Source organism: Acanthochromis polyacanthus, chromosome 2, assembly GCF_021347895.1.
Source record: "Acanthochromis polyacanthus isolate Apoly-LR-REF ecotype Palm Island chromosome 2, KAUST_Apoly_ChrSc, whole genome shotgun sequence".
Lineage (NCBI taxonomy): Eukaryota > Metazoa > Chordata > Actinopteri > Pomacentridae > Acanthochromis > Acanthochromis polyacanthus.
Genome location: NC_067114.1, coordinates 48,126,402 through 48,147,760, shown reverse-complemented (window position 1 = coordinate 48,147,760; position 21,359 = coordinate 48,126,402). Strand labels below are relative to the sequence as shown.

The 21,359-nt window shown below is 45.2% G+C and overlaps 1 long non-coding RNA gene across 14 annotated transcripts; it reads left to right on the top strand.

Annotated features, from left to right (window-relative positions):
- The first annotated feature begins 19,020 nt into the window (after positions 1-19,020).
- On the top strand, positions 19,021-20,378 carry LOC127537491 (uncharacterized). Of its 14 annotated transcripts, XR_007947151.1 has the most exons (7): positions 19,032-19,083; positions 19,186-19,423; positions 19,526-19,559; positions 19,594-19,661; positions 19,696-19,729; positions 19,798-20,035; positions 20,104-20,378. It is a non-coding gene; the product is annotated as an uncharacterized LOC127537491 (long non-coding RNA). The 14 variants fall into 14 exon arrangements; XR_007947154.1 differs by lacking the exons at positions 19,526-19,559; positions 19,696-19,729 and having other exon boundaries at positions 19,034-19,083; XR_007947153.1 differs by lacking the exons at positions 19,526-19,559; positions 19,696-19,729 and having other exon boundaries at positions 19,035-19,083; positions 19,628-19,661.
- The last annotated feature ends 981 nt before the right edge of the window (positions 20,379-21,359 follow it).

The following is a 21,359-nucleotide window of genomic DNA, read 5'->3' as shown; positions in this document are numbered from 1 at the left end:
CTGCTCCAACTGAGTGAGTCGCTGCAGATCAGTGAATATATAGAGGAGCAGCAGGAGGAGGGACTAGAGGCTGCATCTAATCTGCAACACACACACACACACACACAAAGTAAAAAAAGACACACACTCAGTCATGTTCCCATCATTACAGACAACATTAAACTGATTTATTTCAATTTATATTAGATTCACTGTGACTTCAAGGTGCCCAACATTACACTAACATTAAAGTAACATTAACCCCACAATAACCAAATATTAACCCAACATTGACCCAATATTCACCCAACATTAACCCAACATTAACCCAACATTAACCCAGCATCAACCCAACTTTAACCCAACATTAATCCAATATTAACCCAACATTAACCCAACATCAACCCAACATTAACCCAACATCAACCCAACATCAACCCAACATTAATCCAATATTAACCCAATACTAACCCAACATTAACCCAACATTAACCCAACATTAACCCAACATTAATCCAATATTAACCCAACATTAACCCAACATCAACCCAACATTAACCCAACATCAACCCAACATCAACCCAACATTAATCCAATATTAACCCAACATTAACCCAATATTAACCCAACATTAACCCAACATCAACCCAACATTAACCCAACATCAACCCAACATTAATCCAATATTCACCCAACTTTAACCCAACATTAACCCAACATTAATCCAATATTCCCCCTACATTAACCCAACATTAACCCAACATTCACCCAACTTTAACCCAACATTAACCCAACATTAACCCAATATTCACCCAACATTAACCCAACATTAACCCAATATTCACCCAACTTTAACCCAACATTAACCCAATATTAACCCAACATTAACCCAACTTTAACCCAACATTAACCCAATATTGACCCAACATTAACCCAACATTAATCCAACATTCACCCAACATTTACCCAAAACACAATCAGGTTTTCACCCAGCTGTAGGTCTGAGCTGATGAACATTAAAAGTGAATGAAGTTCATGTGAACAAACAGTCCAGACTCAAAGGTCCACTGAGGACTTACAGCCACATTCATGGTCTTCATTAGCAGACAGAATCACAGCAAGTGGACCTTTTGTGGGACTTATCAGTAAAAGTGGGCTTTGATGTTTGAAGAGAAACATCTCTAGAGTATAAATTAAACAGTGCTGGAGCTTTCAGCTGCACCATGTGGTCTTCATCAGTCACCAGGTTTCTGTTGGGTCGGATTGATTTCATCAACTTGAGTTGGTTGAGCTTGAGTTGGTTCATGTGTCTGAATGCTGAGTAGAAGAGGCAAACATTCAGCAGAAACCTGAAAACATCAGTGCAAACCTCCGGAAATCTGGGCTGAAGTTCAGAAGATGGTCCAGAAGTCCCTCAAGAATCGGTCCGATGTTTGTCTGAACATCTTGGAGTTTAAATTACACATGAATGATTTTTTCATAAAAAGCTTCGTCGGTCTTTGTCCTGCAGTTGTGTAGCATGTTGTGTGGTTGAAACCTGAAACCACCATGTCTCCTCAGATGTTCAACTCTGAACTAATGTTGTCTCCTCATTCTTCTGTGGAGGTTCTCAGTCATCCAGGTCCTGGTGATGGTAGGAGCTTCAGGAGAAACCAACTGAAGGTTCTGAAAGACGTTTCTTGAAACGTCTTCCAGAACCTCCAGTTGGTTTCTTCTACCATCTCCTCATCCTGTAGATGTTTTTCTATCTCCAGACTTCTCCTCTCTACTCTGCTCATCAGCTGTAGGAAGATGTTCCACCATGCTGGATGGATCTCCAACAACTTGTTAACTTTGTCGTCTTATGTGACTATGGGACAATTTTTGACATTTTGCTGTCGTTTTTTTGTCTTGTTTTTGTTGTTTTTTGTGACATTTGTTTTTGGGACAGTTTTGTCTCCTTTCTATCAGACCATCAGAACAAACCTCCAGAAATCTGGTTGAAGCTCAGAAGATGGTCCAGACGGCCCTCAAGAATCTGATGTCTGAACAGTTTAAATTACACATGAATGATTCTGAATAAAAAGCTTCGTCTTTGTCCTGTAGTTGTGTAGCATGTTCGTGGTTGTTGGTCCGTGGCATGACTTTAGCGTGTGCAGCGTGTCCTACAGGACACGAGTCCTGGCAGCAGATGTTTGCTTCGTGACTGGACAGTAAACAGATCAGACCTGTGCAGCTCTTTCAAGGTGACCCGGCGGTCTGTTGGTCAAGTGGAGTCTAATCTGTGGCTGTGGGACATCCAGGAGAGGCCGGGGGTCACGCTGCAGATCAGGAGGATCTGGGACACGTGAGGCAGGAGGCCGTCAAACGTCTGGGATTAAGGGAAAGGGGTTAGAGCGGCAGCTCAGCAGGTGTGTTCACAGCCACAGGTAATCGTGTCAGACAGGTGACGGTGCTGTGCTGTTGACCTGGACCTGAAGAAGGCTCAAAGTCACTGAGAAGCTGCAGAAAGTGGAACTGCAGAAGGTGACCAACCAGCTCCTTCATCATGGAGTTGTGTAGCAGGACGTGGTTTCCTGCAGCCAAATGTTGAACCTGAGCAGCTGCAGACAGACACCTAATGTAACCTCAGAGGAAGAACCTGTGAGATGCAGGACGTTGAAGCACCAGCTCTACCCTGCAGGTCTCATTTTATCATTCCAGAAGGTCTGGACCTCGTTCTTCTCCTTCGGAGGTTGGTAGTTCTGTAGGCCTGATCACGAGAAGCTTTGTTTTGTTGCTGTTTGATTGGAGGCCGTGTTGGGATGGACATGCCTGTCCTCTCACCTGGACCTCTCCATGTTAACATCATTCAGCAACACGTGGAAAGCTTGAAAAGTCTAAAAACGTAAAACATATCTGTGGTGGATTTAAGTGCACAGCGATTCGTCTCCACACCAAAACAATCAGAAGCTCTGAGGCTGAGGTGGAGGCTGTCGATTTCTGATTATCGGTTATTGGTTGCTGTAAAGACTGGACTCCCTCAGGATCCATTTAGGAACATCTGAGATGAGAACAGGGGACTGTTTTTTTTTTTGTTGTTGTTTTTTTGTTCTCGGAGCTTCCAGACGCCTGATGTTATCTGGTTTGATTGTGCTGAACTGTTTTATGTGGATTTTACGATAAACGGAGTTTATTATGATGCAGCCTTCGGACACTTTGAAGGTTCTTGACAGCACGTGTCGGGAACCTTCAGGATTCTGCTGCTTACCAGAATGTGTGTAAAACTCAACAAAGAACGTGTCTGGCTGAACAAACAGCCTTCAGAGGCTAGTCTTCCTGTTTGCTTTCTGTTCCTGGAAAGCTCCTGCAGACGTCTAGAAACCGGTTCAGTCCATAGAGAAGCACAGAGTTCCAGTTTCCATTTATTTAGAGTATGAAGCTTACTGTCGCCTTTGGGCTTGCTCTGGGGGTCAGGCATATGGGTTCTGTAAAGCGTCTTGAGACGATTTGACTGTAATTGACGCTATATAAATAAAATTGAATTGAATTGAATGAAGGGATGATGTGAAAGCAGCTGGAGAACAAACCCAGAAGCTGTCCTCACTCTAAACTTCTCTCTTCTTGTGGTTTCCTTTGCTGGGAAAATCTGATGATGTTGCTCAACGTGTGACTAACATCTAAGGTTATTACAGCATCAGATCCTCCCCTTCACCGCCTTCATGCTTCACATCACGTCTGGTATTTCAGAACGTTCTCCCAGTAAATGCTCATCTTAAAGCAGCTTCAAGTGATTCTGGTTTCAGCTGGGATTTTATATCACTCTTTAATAAAGCTCAGTGGACACTGTCTGTGTTCTGTTTGACTAAAAACCATCTGAAATGACCGAAACCAATCTAAAGTGAAAAATTGACTAAAAAACGTCTGAAATGGCTGAAATTTGTCTAAAACTGTTAGAAACTGTCTATAATGACTAAAAAATGGCTGATCTGCAGTGAATTGAAACTTGTGGAAGCCATCAGGTTCACATCAGGTTGACATCTGGTTGACATCTGGTTGACATCTGGACCTCAGTCTGTCGGTCAGGTGGGTTTATCTCCTTCTGTTCAGGAACTGACTAGAACTGATAATTTCTCCTGTTCTAATGTTCTGAAGGAACATCTGGAATCAACATTCTAAAACTAACATCAGACTCCAGGTCAGCTTCACAGACAGAAAGTTCTGGAAACCTGAGCCTGTCAGAAGCAGCTGGACTTTGGTTCTTGCAGATGTTCCACCTTCATGCAGGAGGTTCCTTGGTTCTGACGGACTGCTGGTGAGTCTCAGGTGTTTAATTAGTGCCATCTGTGGATTTAAACCTCATCAACAACCAGAGACTCACCTGGATGTACCATTAATCATCTCATTCACACCTTCAAGTCTGAAGTTCAGTCAAAACAGAACTGAACTCAAACTACTGGGGTCCATCTTGTCAGTTTTAGTCCACCTTAAGAAGCACCTGCTACTTTCTCTCATGCATTTCCCAGCATGCTTTGCTTTAAGTTTTAAATTCTCCAGAGGTCTTCATATTTCAGATTAAATTTCTGTGATGAACTCAGAGTTTCTCTCACTGATGTTTGGAGGGTTCTCTCTTTATTTTGTGATTTTCTGAACGTTCCTCCTGAGGTTCCTAAACCCACTCCGGTCATTTCAGGCTCCTTCAGGTTTGTTAGAACTCGTTCTCCCAGGATTCAGGACGCTTTGAAAACATCCAAACAGCAGCGTGTGAAGATGGAAATGTTTAAAAGCTGCAGCTCAGATGATTAAAAAGCAGAACAGTTTGTTCTGAAGCTCCGCCGTGGTGGAATCTGAGCTGCAGACACACCTGACCTGAAAACATCATCCTCACATCGCCTGACATGGTAGAACCACTGCAGAGTTCCTAAACACACATCAGAATGCTTCCATAGAACATCAGAGATCATTCATGGATCAGAGTTCAGAAAGAAGGAACGGTTCTCAGCTCAGGAACCTGCTGACTCGTATCTGTTTCTGCATCACGTTCAGAAGGTTGTGAAGGTTTATCAAGCAGAGAGTTCCACCACGAGTTCAGATTAGGACGTTCTGTCGACTTTTATCTGTTGTCCTCAGGCAGCAGAACCTCGGCTGTGTTCAGGGACGGCGTGGAAACGGCAGCTTCAGGGACTCGGAATCAGCTGGTGTTGCTCTTGAACTGAGAGACGTTCATGTTCAGACCGAAGCCCTGCTGAAAGGTCCTCATTCTTCTGTAGATTTAACCATTGAACCAAATGAAAAGAACCAGAACCAGAACCAGAAGAAACGAGCTGCATTGAGATTCACACTGAAGAACAAAAGCATCAGAACAGATGGAAACATGTTTCTGTCTGGATCCTGTAGAACCCAGCAGAACCTGATCAATTTATAAAGAAGGAGGTGGAACTGTCCATATGTTCAGACTGATGGAGACCAAAGGATCAAACTGACTGTTAGGAGGAGGACGCTTCTGGAACCACAGATTTATGTTTGCAGACCTCTGCTGACTCTACCTTCCTACAAAAACACATCCTGGAGACCAGCATCTGGAGGAGCAACATCTGGAGGAGCAATATCTGGAAGAGGAGCAGCATCTGGAGGAGCAGCAGCTGGAGGAGGAGCATCTGGAGGAGGAGCAGAATCTGGAGGAGGAGCAGCAGCTGGAGGAGGAGCAGCATCTGGAGGAAGAGCAGAATCTGGAGCAGGAGCAGCATCTGGAGGAGGAGCAGTGTCCAACATGTCAACACGTCAGGGTGGTTGGAGTCGGGGACTCCCTCTGAGACGTACACCTCTGGACTAACCAACCAGCTCTGACCTGGAGGTCAGCTGAAGTTCCTGTAGATATCTCCTCACCCTGTCCACATGGTTTTGAACTGTGGAGTCCAAAAGAAACACTGAAACAGTTTCATTACTGCAGGTTCCAACAGCAGCTGGACATGTGAGGGTTCATGTGAGAACATCTCAGCTACGTTCACAACCTTCTGGTAGAACAATCCTCTCATTCAACACTAGCCCATTCGACAGACAGGCTAGTTCACATCGTTTCCATGGATACCTGAAGGCACGTCATCATTAAAGACCCCAGGGCCACGAATCAAAACAAAAAATCAACCAGAACCTCCTCAGAACATCTGGTTCCTCATCTCCAGTAACTGTATCAATGATTAAGATTTTCATCCTGGAAATCTTTCCAGAGTTCCAGGTCCTTGAAGTCCACAGAGGAGAACATCTCTGGAGAAAGTTCTAGAGTAGACCTACTCTAGGTCAGTAGGTCTACTCTAGAACTTTCCCCAGGGGACGTTCTCCTTTCTTGCTTCAAGTCTTTCAGTTTAGTCTCACTGAAAACATTCCAGGTCCTTGAAGTCCATAGAGGTGGGTCCACATTTATCACCTTTTAATGGACTTTTTCAGAACTTCATTAGTCCAGCAGATAGAACCATGACATTTAGGAGGAGAAACATCTGATTTGTGATAAAAACTTACCCCAGATCACTTTAAATCCATCCTGGTGTCTCAGTCTGAAAACTGAACCTGGTTTCTGATTATTTTCTCTAGAACCACTTTAACTCTGAAGTTCTGTAAACATGTCGGCTCCGTCCAACAAACTGAGTCCAAACAAACTTCAACTGTTTGTGTCAGAAACTTAGCAAGCTAACTGCTAACACAGACTCACACAGACACACACAGGGCTGGTTATGTCGATCCCATGTCTGAAGAACAAACTCCGTGTATCTCTGTGACCTGCAGCCTACAGGTGAGTCACACCTGCAGCTGCTCTGTGGCTCATCAGGTGATGAAGCTGCAGGTGACAGGTATCTATTTAGTGTGTCTTTGTGTCGTTTTGAGTGTTTTTTGTGGGTCTCCACGGAGTAGTGTTCCAGAGAGAGCAGCTGAAGGTAGTTTGTGTAGAAGTCAGAGGAACGGTTCAGAGAACATGGAGTTTGTTTCCTGTTGGTTCTTGGAGGTAATGAGGCGGGAAGCAGAGTTTCTGTAATGACGCTGCACGGTGTCCTCCCTGGATCAGCCTGAGAACTCTCTGCTGGGCTGACAGCAGCTGCCGGTGCCAAACGCCTCCGGCTCCAGCGGCCCGGTGCCAGGTCCAGACGCTTCAGTCAGCCACTGCTCCAAGAACCCACTGAGGGATTCGGAGAACTGTCTAAAAACAAACTGTGCCACTCTTGGCTGTTTGTTCTGCTGCACATGACAGCAAAGTGGCCAGCGGGGGGCGCCAACGGGACCAGAACCACTGAGACCGACACTGAGGAGAACACCTGGACTCACCTGAACCCAGAACCACTGGAGGACATCTGAGGACACGATGTTAGAAACATGTTTTATTAGTGTTCTTTTAACGCCTTTTTAACATCGATACAGATTTAATCTAACGGATCCTTCAGTGTGGAACCGTTCTGTGTTCTTAAAGAACCCACAAAGATGTCTCAGAGAACCATAAAATACAGAGCCTTGTGAAAGTATTCGGCCCCCTTGAACTTTTCAACCTTTCGCCACATTTCAGGCTTCAAACATAAAGATATAAAATTTTAATTTTTTGTCAAGAATCAACAACAATTGGGACACAATTGTGAAGTGGAATGAAATTTATTGGATATTTTATACTTTAACAAATAAAAACCTGAAAAGTGGGGCGTGCAATATTATTGGGCCCCCTTTGCATTAATACTTTGTAGCGCCACCTTTTGCTGCAATTACAGCTGCAAGTCGCTTGGGGTATGTCTCAGTTTTGCACATCCAGAGACTGAAATTCTTGCCCATTCTTCCTGCAAAACAGCTGGAGCTCAGTGAGGTTGGATGGAGAGCGTTTGTGAACAGCAGTCTTCAGCTCTGCCCACAGATTCTCCATTGGATTCAGGTCTGGACTTTGACTTGGCCATTCTAACACCTGGATACGTTTATTTGTGAACCATTCCATTGTAGATTTGGCTTTATGTTTTGGATCATTGTCCTGTTGGAAGATAAATCTCCGTCCCAGTCTCAGGTCTTTTGCAGGCTCCAACAGGTTTTCTTCCAGAATGCTCCTGTATTTGGCTCCATTCATCTTCCCATCAATTTTAACCATCTTCCCTGTCCCTGCTGAAGAAAAGCAGGCCCAAACCATGAGGCTGCCACCACCATGTTTGACAGTGGGGATGGTGTGTTCAGGGTGATGAGCTGTGTTGCTTTTACGCCAAACATATGGTTTTGCATTGTGGCCAAAAAGTTGGATTTTGGTTTCATCTGACCAGAGCACCTTCTTCCACATGTTTGCTGTGTCTCCCAGGTGGCTTGTGGCAAACTTCAAACCAGACTTTTTATGGATATCTTTGAGAAATGGCTTTCTTCTTGCCACTCTTCCATAAAGGCCAGATTTGTGCAGTGTACGACTGATTGTTGTCCTATGGACAGACTCTCCCACCTCAGCTGTAGATCTCTGCAGTTCATCCAGAGTGATCATGGGCCTCTTGGCTGCATCTCTGATCAGTCTTCTCCTTGTTCCAGGTGAAAGTTTAGAGGGACGGCCGGGTCTTGGTAGATTTGCAGTGGTCTGATACTCCTTCCATTTCAATATGATTGCTTGCACAGTGCTCCTTGAGATGTTTAAAGCTTGGGAAATCTTTTTGTATCCAAATCCGGCTTTAAACTTCTCCACAACAGTATCTGGGACCTGCCTGGTGTGTTCCTTGGTCTTCATGATGCTCTCTGCACTTTAAACAGAACCCTGAGACTATCACAGAGCAGGTGCATTTATACGGAGACTTGATTACACACAGGTGGATTCTATTTATCATCATCAGTCATTTAGGACAACATTGGATCATTCAGAGATCCTCACTGAACTTCTGGAGTGAGTTTGCTGCACTGAAAGTAAAGGGGGCCAATAATATTGCACACCCCACTTTTCAGTTTTTTATTTGTTAAAAAAGTTTAAAATATCCAATAAATTTCATTCCACTTCACGATTGTGTCCCAATTGTTGTTGATTCTTGACAAAAAATTAAAATTTTATATCTTTATGTTTGAAGCCTGAAATGTGGCGAAAGGTTGAAAAGTTCAAGGGGGCCGAATACTTTCACAAGGAACTGTAGCTTTCTTTAGGCACCATCAACTGTTCTCCACTTTATTAAAGAACCGTTTCTTCAGATGTTCCTCTACAAGTGCTACATGTTTCACATCAGAGGTTAAAGTTGTCATCATGTTTCGAGAGACTTTATTCAGGTTAAACTTCTGAACTCAGCTTCTGCCTCGTTTAACTCACTGAGGTTCATTTTAAAGTTCTGCAGCTCTGAGGAACCAGAACATGGAGGAGGAGAGAGAACTCAGAGATGTCTTCTGTTGGTTAGAACGACCGAAACCAGAAAAAGTTTCTCTGATTCTAAAACAGTAAGAAGCTGCAGTTGTTTCCGGCAACAGAATAACTGAGAGTCTGAAGATCGGAGAACTCGTGTTCCACCACGGATAATGTGTTCCAGCTTCATACAGATCATGTTTGTTCTCCATCTGACGTCCTGCTGTCTCAGTTCTCGGCTCTGTAGGATCCGTCTGCTGTAAATTTCTTTTATTACAGATGAACCTGTCTGGTTTATATTCAGAAGACTCAGTATGAATGGTAGAACCACATCTCCCATGATGCACTGCTCAGCTGCTTCCTGTTGGAGTGTAAAAAGAAGGACCATCTCTGGTTCCGTCTGATCAGAACAACATGATGTCACTTGTGAAGAATGAAGGCCGGCGGGTGTCTGATGGTTAAATGAGGCGTGTTAGACGTGTTAGGCGTGTTATTGTGTTTTGACAGCGTCTGATTGGCTGCGTGTGGACGCTGGAGGTGGTGGTGTCACGCCATCCTCTGACCGAGCTGCACCTCCACCTCCACAAAGGCTGCATTCTTCTGCCTCACATGGAGCAGAAAGCAGGTCAGAGTGTTCGCTGCCCCACAGAGCGCAGCTCGGCCTCATGGGAAACCACTGTTTACACGCTGCAGGACTCAGGCACAGAACACGGAACACAGAACACGGAACACGGGACACAGAACAGGGGACACGGAACACAGAACACAGGACACGGAACATGGAAAACAGAACACAACATAGAACATGGAACATAGAACACGGAACACGGAACATGCAACACGGAACACAACATAGAACATGGAACACAGAACACAGAACATGGAACACGGAACACAGAACATGGGACATGGAACACGGAACACAACATAGAACATGGAACACAGAATACAGAACATGGAACACGGAACACAGAACATGGGACATGGAACACGGAACACAACATAGAACATGGAACAGGGAACACAGAACACAACATAGAACATGGAACAGGGAACATGGAACATGGAACATGGAACATGGAACACGGGACATGGAAAACAGAACACAACATAGAACAGGGAACACGTAACATGGAACATGGAACACGGAACACAGAACATGGGACATGGAACGCAGGACACTGAACATGGAACACGGAACACAAAATAGAACATGGAACACAGAACACAGAACACAACATAGAACAGGGAACATGGAAAACAGAACACAACATAGAACAGGGAACACGGAACATGAAACATGGAACACAGAACACGGGACATGGAACGCGGAACACAACATAGAACAGGGAACAGGGAACACAGAACACAACATAGAACACGGAACATGGGACACCGAACATGGAAAACAGAACACAACAGATAGATAGATAGATCATGGAACACGGAAAAAGGGAACATAGAACACAGAACATCCTCCTCCTACAGCTCTGCACCAGAACATTAGTTCACTGGACTGAAGGAAACTTTTCCTTTTTATTAACAGATTTTTACACATTTCTGAAACTTTTAAATAAAACTATAGAAACAGTATTTACATAAAATAACATAAAAACCTGTCACTGAATAAACTACATTTGTTCATTTGTCATCATTTCACTTTTTCCTTTCATTCAATAAAAGCTTAACACAAAATATGTTTAGATTAACCGCCGTTAGCAACTGTTAACAACAATTAATGACTGTTAGCAACCATTAGTGACTGTTAGCGGCAATAAGCAACTGTTAGCCACTGTTAACAACTGTTAGCCACCGTTAGCGACTGTTAGACACCATTAGCAACTGTTAGCCACCATCAATGACTGTTAGCCACCGTTAGCGACCCTTAGCAACCTTTATTGACCATTAGTGACCATTGGTGATCATTAACGACTATTAGCCACCGCTAGTGAAGGTTAGCGACCCTTAGCGACCTATGCTGTTGAGGTTCTAGATAAACAGTGTTGCTGGAAGCGTTCTCCACCATCAGTGTCCTGTGAACTCATGGTTCATATTTGCACCAGTCTGTTACTAACTTGTGTTTTTTTGTGTTTTTCATGTCATCCATGTTTGTTTTATTCATGCTGCTTTTCACTCATTTCTGTTTTTCACTCAGTTTCTTACGTCATCATTGCCCTGCCTGCTCCACCCGCCTGCTCCACCCGCCTGCTCCACCTGCCCCCTGGGGGCAAATAAAGTTTTAGAATCGGAATCATTCTGAATGTGTCATTATCCAGAACCGAGTCAGATTGGAACCCTGTCAGAACAGAACCTCTGATGTGTTGAAGGTGTTGCTCTGATGCAGAGGAACCTTCAGCAGCTTCTGTTCCGTCCAGAACCATGAATTAAAATAATCGGGTCTGACTGAAGTGGAACCTAATCTGCTTACAGGTTTCTCTGGGTTCTGCTCTCTGGTTCTGGTTCCATCTGAGCTGGTGGTGTTGATGAGAACCTCGAAAGTTCTGATGGTTAAACTGATGACTAGCTGACGGAACCAGCAGAGAACACAGGAACCGACTTCATGTTATCGTGAATGATCTGGTTAAAGTGCAGAGAAGAAACGTCTTCACTGTTTCTGGAGAACAAGAAGGAAGTCACGAGAACATCTGGAACCACTCTGGTTCTGTTGGCTGGTTTCTGGGAAATCTCCTGGTTAACATTCAGATTTATGCAGAAATGAAATGTTCTGTCTGAGCTCAGAGAACGTTCAGGGTTCTACCTCCTGTTGAGATCTGATTATTATTATTATTATTATTATTATTGACCTTTACTTAACAGGAGGTCCTGCTGGGATCAGACAGCAGCCGTAGAACATTTAAAGTTCTATAAAACAGATCCTTGATCCACCAGTAAACAGTAACCAGACTGACAGCTGTTGAAGGACGTTCCTCCTTCACTGTGTTCTCTGATATTAAACTTCATGTTGGAGCTAGATGATCAACAGGAACGTCGTGAAGAAGCTTCTCTCTGTTGTCTGAAGGTTCCTCAGTGAGATTCCACAACAGACACACACACCCCCAGCATCAGCACCAGACGGACATGTTCCATGTGGTAAGTTCTCCTCCAATATCTGACAGCTTCATTCATCTCCTGCTGCTGCTTCATGATTCTAAAGGTCTGAAGCTTCTCCAAAGTAGTTTAAATCAATCCACTGGACTTTAAGAAAGTTCCCTGAAGACGTTTCAGCTCTCATCCAAGAGGCTTCTTCAGTTCTGGTGGTGGTTGGTGTTGCCTCAGCTTTTAAACCTCTGTGAGGTGTGTCCAGGGCTATTATACCAACAACCGATACCAAAACTCATCTGACTACTCAACGATGGTCGTTGTGAGTATCGGTGGGGGTCGTTGAAATGCACAGATATCACTGAGCCCTCGTGTGCTAATGGTGGTCATTAGCAGGAGTCTGCTGAGTAGTTCTTTTGGGGACTTTGGAAAATTGGCAAAAGATGATGTCACAGACCACCCCCACACCACCCCTGTTCAGAGATGGCTTCTCTACTTTGACATGGATGGCTTCTTTCACTCCTCTCTCAAGCCATCTGTCCTCCCTGTCCAAAATCTGAACATTGGTGTCCTGAAACAAGTGTCCTTCTTCTTGCCGAATTCGACAGTCTTCCTTCACCTTAAGGAAGAAGGACATTTGGTAATACACAGACACCTTCTGAAGCTTCTGTTTCCTCAGCTGACAGTTAAACCTCCAAACACAGACCTTCTGAAGAACATCATGAAAAACATAAAGAATCTTCACATTTCCAGCTGCACAGTGGAGCACTTTTGCCTTGCAGCCAGAAGATCCCGGTTCAAATCCCGTCCTGGGATCTTTCTGCATGGAGTTTGCATGTTCTCCCTGTGCATGCGTGGGTTTTCTCCGGGTACTCCGGCTTCCTCCCACAGTCCAAAAACATGCTGAGGTTAATTGGTTACTCTAAATTGTCCGTAGGTGTGAGTGTGATTGTGTGTCTGTATATGTAGCCCTGTGACAGACTGGTGACCTGTCCAGGGTGTCCCCTGCCTTCACCTGAGTCAGCTGGGATAGACTCCAGCACCCCCCATGACCCTAGTGAGGATAAAGTGGTGGATAGAGGATGGATGGATCTTCACATTTCCAACTATCAAGCGGTCCCTGAACTCAAAATGTGAGACCAGAGCTTCAGATCAGGTCTAATCAGCATCTTCATTCGTGGTATTCTGTTTTAAATTCTTCTCCTATCTGGATGAACTCACGTTCTCTCTGCTCCTCGGAGTTCTAACATCTCACGTTCTGCTGGTTTTAGTTCAAAAAAATAACAGAAAAGAAAAGAAATGACATCTGATGACAGAATCCAGATTTTATTTTATGTTGGGTGAAGAAAAAATTCATGTAGAACGACTTAAACCTTCAGGATGATTCCTCTAAACCTGCAGGTCACTGACTGGAACCAGCAGCACCAGTCTGACCCATTAACTGGTGTGGACCTGAAGATCAGTTTCTGCCTCCAGTCCTGCAACCTCTGATGTTTCTGGAGCTCCAAACATCTCCTTCTGAAGGACTGTGGAGGTTCCACAGACCAGAAGCTCCAAACATAACTGGCAAAAGACCCTGCAGCTCAGGAACCCTCCTTCAGGGATTTTCCCATAATGCCCAGCTGTTTCCACGGTAACGGCAGCGTGAGTAGTGACACACTGACCTCAATCTGCAGTGGAGCGGAACAAAGGCGAGTTTATCTGCAGTTCCTCTGAGGTTCTGCTCCAGAAGGTCCAGGATGGAGAACCTCAAAGGACCAGAACCTGCTGCTCCTCTGAGCTACCAGCAGATCAGAGCTCCATCCAGGTTTGATCTGTTTCCTGTTCAGAGTTTTTCTCTGTTCTGACAAACTTCAGATATTTAATAAAAATCACAGAAACATTCATTTACATTTCAACCCTCAAAACTAAACTAAAAAAGTTCCATAAAACCTCTGATCTGATAGTTTCTCTGTTAAATGAAGGTTTGACTGCATTTAAATCAGATAAAATATGATTTTACTGATTATCTTCTCTGCTTTTACACTTTGTGGAGCTGCAGTTCTCCAGCTTTCTTTTGTAACCAGATTTTTACTGTTTCCAATGTTTTTTCCCACTGGAACCAGTTTCTGATTGGAAAAACAGCAGATTAATCAGTTCATCAGTTAATCAGTTCATCAGTTAATCAATCAGCTGTCTGATCAATATTCTGGTCATCAACAAATTAGATGAACTGATAGAAAATCACAACAATGAATTATTTAGTTAATTATATTATAAATCTGCAGCCGGATTCGACAGTGGACATTTGAGGCTATGTCTACGTCCTGCAGTGGACAGGTGAGGCTGCGTCTATGTCCTGCAGTGGACAGGTGAGGCTGCGTCTATGTCCTGCAGTGGACAGGTGAGGCTGCGTCTACGTCCTGCAGTGGACAGGTGAGACTGCGTCTACGTCCTGCAGTGGACAGGTGAGGCTATGTCTACGTCCTGCAGTGGACAGGTGAGGCTGCGTCTATGTCCTGCAGTGGACAGGTGAGGCTGCGTCTACGTCCTGCAGTGGACAGGTGAGGCTATGTCTACGTCCTGCAGTGGACAGGTGAGACTGCGTCTACGTCCTGCAGTGGACAGGTGAGACTGCGTCTACGTCCTGCAGTGGACAGGTGAGGCTATGTCTACGTCCTGCAGTGGACAGGTGAGGCTATGTCTACGTCCTGCAGTGGACAGGTGAGGCTATGTCTACGTCCTGCAGTGGACAGGTGAGGCTATGTCTACGTCCTGCAGTGGACAGGTGAGACTGCGTCTACGTCCTGCAGTGGACAGGTGAGACTGCGTCTACGTCCTGCAGTGGACAGGTGAGGCTATGTCTACGTCCTGCAGTGGACAGGTGAGACTGCGTCTACGTCCTGCAGTGGACAGGTGAGGCTATGTCTACGTCCTGCAGTGGACAGGTGAGGCTATGTCTACGTCCTGCAGTGGACAGGTGAGGCTATGTCTACGTCCTGCAGTGGACAGGTGAGGCTATGTCTACGTCCTGCAGTGGACAGGTGAGGCTATGTCTACGTCCTGCAGTGGACAGGTGAGGCTGCGTCTACGTCCTGCAGTGGACAGGTGAGGCTATGTCTACGTCCTGCAGTGGACAGGTGAGGCTATGTCTACGTCCTGCAGTGGACAGGTGAGGCTATGTCTACGTCCTGCAGTGGACAGGTGAGGCTATGTCTACGTCCTGCAGTGGACAGGTGAGGCTGCGTCTACGTCCTGCAGTGGACAGGTGAGGCTGCGTCTACGTCCTGCAGTGGACAGGTGAGGCTATGTCTACGTCCTGCAGTGGACAGGTGAGGCTATGTCTACGTCCTGCAGTGGACAGGTGAGGCTGCGTCTACGTCCTGCAGTGGACAGGTGAGGCTATGTCTACGTCCTGCAGTGGACAGGTGAGGCTATGTCTACGTCCTGCAGTGGACAGGTGAGGCTGCGTCTACATCCTGCAGTGGACAGGTGAGGCTGCGTCTACGTCCTGCAGTGGACAGGTGAGGCTATGTCTACGTCCTGCAGTGGACAGGTGAGGCTGCGTTTACGTCCTGCAGTGGACAGGTGAGGTTCAGGTGTCTCTGCTGGGTTCTGTTGGGTCTAAGTGTGTCATTGAGTTCTCCGTGTGGAACCCGACACCGTTCAGTGAAGATAAAGACAGAAAGCAGGAAACATGAGACGGCAGCAGAAGGTTGGTCTCAGCTTTGTGTTCTTTCCTCCTTTTCTCTCAGGCTCTCAGCAGCTCATTCAGCTTTTATCTGCTCCAGACTCCACCTTTGTTCTGAACTTTACTCTGCTGGCAGCAGGTGAAAACATCCTGAGAGCTTCACTAACTCACATCTCTTAATGCTCAGTTTGGCTTCTTTCAAACCAAAAGCTGTAAATTACTTCATCTTCTTCACGTCTTCTTCTTGTGTTAAACATTTAGTTGAATGTTAAAGTGTGACAGATTATTCTTTTATTATTTATGGGTCTGACTGACGTAGATTTGGATGATTTTCTGATTCAACAAACATGATCGGACTGTTCTTAGTCAGTTTGTGGCTGAAAGTTGGTTTAGTTTCACTTTGAACTGGTCCAGCCTGGTTCTTCTGATGGACCTCACTGCTCTGTTTGCTTCATGCAGCCACATTCTGAACTTGTTCTTCATTTTTCAGCCCTTTGGACAGTTTTCCAATCATCTTGAACACATTGTTTAAAATCAACCCTTCAGTCATGAACCAGTCGGAGGAATATCTGACGTTTTAAGTGCTTTTGGATCAATTTATGAGTCTTGTGGAACAATTTTAATTCCCTGATAAAGTTCCAGGTCCATGTTTACAGTGTTTTCTGCAGCGTGTTCATGGAACTGATGAAGCTCTGTGTCGTCTTTAACTTGGTGTGCTTCATTAATCGGAGCGGTCCTTCAGATCTGCTCGTTAGGAGTTAATGAGTTAATGAGCGTTAAGTGAGCGTCGTTAAGCTCCATGTGCACGGCTGTTTGTGTGTCGGTTCCCTTTGAGGCTGTGGTCGCCTCACTGACCTCAGAGACGCCATCGCGGCCCAAACACAGCATTCAGCAGCGACGTCCTGCCAGGTGGCGTTGAGGGCCGCAGTGCTCCTCCGGAATGTGGCCTCCTGGTTACTCAACAGTTAATCTGAAGAGTCACAAGCTGCTGGCAGCCCTGAGCCTCAAAGCCTCTGATCCTGAAACCATTAGTGTCCATGACTGAGACACTAAGACTCGTCCCGAAGCGAATCCTGTTCCTGGACCGCCCGGTATTTACTCCAATGCCTCGTGTGTTTTCCTGCGGCTGTTTTTGTCAGCGGTGGATTGAAAGGTCGAGGTGTGCCAGAAGGTTTAATCTGCCCGCTTTACTGTGGACATTCCATGGCCCGATCATTAACGCGAGCAGGAAAACCGGCGCATCCCGACTCGTACATGCAGCTCATTAGGAACACATTTCACTTCAAAGCTGCTCCGAAAAACACCCAGAATGAAGCTGACAAAGGTTTGAGTCAGAAAATGAGATCAAACAAACATGTTTGAAGCAGGAGGTCCATGAAGCTGCCAGCGCTTCCAGAGACCACTGAGTCAGACAGAACTTCACATGTTCTCATCTGTTTATTAGTTAAAGATGGAGTTTCCCTCCAGACCACCTCCAGCATCCACCTGCAGCTTTACGGCCGACTCAGATCTCCAACCTGAAGGACCACAGAGTTGAAAACAGACACAGGATCAGCCACCGAGAACTGCTGGAACCACTGCTGGAACCGTCCCTGTGAAACCTCCTCCATAACAGAGCAGAACATTTACTGGTTCAACTCAGAGAGACCAGCAAGAAAAACCTAGTGGGTTCTAGAGACTAAAAACCTGAAACCAACACAAGACCAGCTAAAAACTGTCCAAAACAAAATCCAGAACAGTCTCCAAAACCAGTCTAAGAGAGTCTAAAACAATTCCAGAAACAGTCTCAAATATGGCTAAAGCCAAGTACAAAATTAGTCAATTATTATTTTTAATTATTATTATTAATTAGTTAATGTGAAGTGGAAAACAGCCTAAAAAACTAGTCTGAGACGGTCTAAAGCTGGTCCAAACCCAAGTACGACACTACCATTGAGAAACTATCCCAGAACCAGATTGAAACCAAAGTCTGCATCACTCTGAGCTTTAACCAAAACAAAAAGACTGAAACTGTTTTTATTTCTGCTGTAAAGTTTGATCCTGGTTTGGTTCTTCATGTTGAAGGCGTGGATGTTTGACGTCGTTCCTCTGGATGGATGTGACCAGACGAGGAAACTAAAACCAAAGTGCTGTGGGTAAACGTTCTCCACCAGCTGTCACTTCACACTGTGTTCCAATCAAAACCTTAAAGGAACACCCTGGTGATGTCCTGGCCCACACTCGTCAGATGTTCAGCTTTGTTGTTCTCATTAGCAGCCGTGGGAACATCTGGGAGGTCATTTCAGTTAAAGCATCTACAGTGTGAGCACATGGTTTTCATTTAATACACAATAACAGAACCATCTTTTTTACAGCAGCTCTCCATCATCTGAACAGAACGCAGTCCGTTACCTCACTCTCCACATGACCGACCCGTTAGCACACGGCTAGCAGCACACCTGAACGGGCTGTTCCTGCTCTGGATTAAACACTAAAGTGGACCTTCATGGTGTGTCTGTGGAATTAATGAAATCCAGCCTGTAGATTGAGGCTGACCTCTGCACTGGAGGAACTACAAAGTGTTTGTTTCTCAGTTCAGGACATTCTCTGTGTTAAAGCTGAAGATTAAAGCCTGAAGCCAGAGGGAACACTGCTAATCCTGCTGCAAAACAATGTACCACTGCTGTCACACATTCATTCACGCCGTTACTCAGGCACTTCATGGAACCAGGTCACAGCTGAAGGTAGAAGAGCCTGAAATACAAGAAAACAGTTACAGACAGGAGCAGATAGCAGCACCCAACCCTGACAGCAAGAAGCTAACACTACGAACTTAAATCATCTATATCCAAAGAGGGTTTAACGAGGACCATGAAGTCCAGAGGAGCAGTATAAAGAACAGTATCATCTGCATAGAGACAATGGCATCAGTAACAGGAGATATAGTACACGGTATTATCCACAGTGTTGCAGTACAGCAGTGAGTACTGACTGAGACTCAATAAGATGGAAAAGGATCCAGGAAGATCAGTGAGCAAGTAAAACCAGTGAATCATAGAGTCAACAGTTATTAGGTCTAGAAGGAGTCATAGTAGCACTAATCAGGAGGTCTAGAAGGAGTCATAGTTCCACTAATCAGGAGGTCTAGAAGGAGTCATAGTAGCACTAATCAGGAGGTCTAGAAGGAGTCATAGTTCCACTAATCAGGAGGTCTGGAAGGAGTCATAGTAGCACTAATCAGGAGGTCTAGAAGGAGTCATAGTTCCACTAATCAGGAGGTCTAGAAGGAGTCATAGTTCCACTAATCAGGAGGTCTAGAAGGAGTCATAGTTCCACTAATCAGGAGGTCTAGAAGGAGTCATAGTTCCACTAATCAGGAGGTCTAGAAGGAGTCATAGTTCCACTAATCAGGAGGTCTGGAAGGAGTCATAGTTCCACTAATCAGGAGGTCTAGAAGGAGTCATAGTTCCACTAATCAGGAGGTCTGGAAGGAGTCATAGTAGCACTAATCAGGAGGTCTGGAAGGAGTCATAGTTCCACTAATCAGGAGGTCTAGAAGGAGTCATAGTAGCACTAATCAGGAGGTCTGGAAGGAGTCATAGTTCCACTAATCAGGAGGTCTGGAAGGAGTCATAGTAGCACTAATCAGGAGGTCTGGAAGGAGTCATAGTTCCACTAATCAGGAGGTCTAGAAGGAGTCATAGTTCCACTAATCAGGAGGTCTAGAAGGAGTCATAGTAGCACTAATCAGGAGGTCTAGAAGGAGTCATAGTTCCACTAATCAGGAGGTCTGGAAGGAGTCATAGTTCCACTAATCAAGAGGTCTGGAAGGAGTCATAGTAGCACTAATCAGGAGGTCTGGAAGGAGTCATAGTTCCACTAATCAGGAGGTCTAGAAGGAGTCATAGTTCCACTAATCAGGAGGTCTAGAAGGAGTCATAGTTCCACTAATCAGGAGGTCTAGAAGGAGTCATAGTTCCACTAATCAGGAGGTCTAGAAGGAGTCATAGTTCCACTAATCAGGAGGTCTAGAAGGAGTCATAGTTCCACTAATCAGGAGGTCTAGAAGGAGTCATAGTAGCACTAATCAGGAGGTCTGGAAGGAGTCATAGTAGCACTAATCAGGAGGTCTGGAAGGAGTCATAGTTCCACTAATCAGGAGGTCTAGAAGGAGTCATAGTTCCACTAATCAGGAGGTCTAGAAGGAGTCATAGTTCCACTAATCAGGAGGTCTGGAAGGAGTCATAGTTCCACTAATCAGAGCTCCTAAAATGACTCCACAGACAGTGAACTACTTTCTCCATCCAGCTGTAAAAACAGACATCAGCTGCTTCAGACTTGGTTCAGGGGTTCTCCATGGAAACCAGAGTTAGTGTGAAGCTCAGACAGTGTGAAGGAACCTTCAGAACATGAATCTCTATGGACGGAGGACCAGAACTAAACTTCCAGATGAAAGTTTGCTGAAGAAAATGAGAAGAAGCCTGATGGATGCTGGAGAACATTCTTTGGTCAGATGAAGAGCAATGAGTTGGACTCAGATGGAGTCCAGATGTTTGGTAGAACCAGACCAGGACTACCACAGTGGATGGATGGTCCTGACAGTGAAGCATGGAGGTGGGAGTGTGATGATCTGGGGCTGCATGAGGTCAGAAGGTGTTGAAGACATTTCATGATGCAGCATGAAGGTCTGAGGAGGAACCAGATGAATCTTAGTCTGAAGAAGCTGGCAGAGATGTTTCACTTCATGCCTTTAAACGGTCTATTGATAGTGTTGTGAAGGTTGGTGTTTGCTGTCAGCAGGTCCATGTTGCAGCACCGAGTGTTTTCAGAGGAGTTAAAAATAGAGCAGGAACTGAAGGTAATCGTGGAACTGGAGAGTTGTTGATGTTTGTGTTCACTTTCAGGAGTCAGTTTTGGATAATCCGTGCTGGGTTTCCAAACAGCCAACGCAGGATTAGCGGCGGGAAAACACGGCGTTACATAAAGCGGCCCATTGGCGTGCTGCTGAGGTGCTTGTTGTTTTGGACGGAGGTGTAAATACTACTTCTCGTGGTTTCTGTTCCAAACGTAATGTTCTGCTGCAGAGGGTGTGGCTGAGCTCATAAGCAGATTTGCAGTAGTAGCTTGTTGTACCAAACGGAGGCCGAGTGTAAAGATAGCAGACAGCTTTAGCGGGATTGAACGGGACCTTTCCAAAAGACATGTCGACCTAAACCTCCTGCTAAGAGCAGATAAACCCACAGTGGAAAACAGTCGCACTGTTACGTTACCTGCAGTCATGCGGCCGCAAACGCCAATGTGCTGCAGAGATGTTCGATCTGATTCTGATCAGCTCTGGTACCTGCTGAGGCCTCATCCAGGGGGTTTAGTGGAAATAACCAGAAACTCAGCTTTAATCCAGCTCCAGTCCAGAGCTTC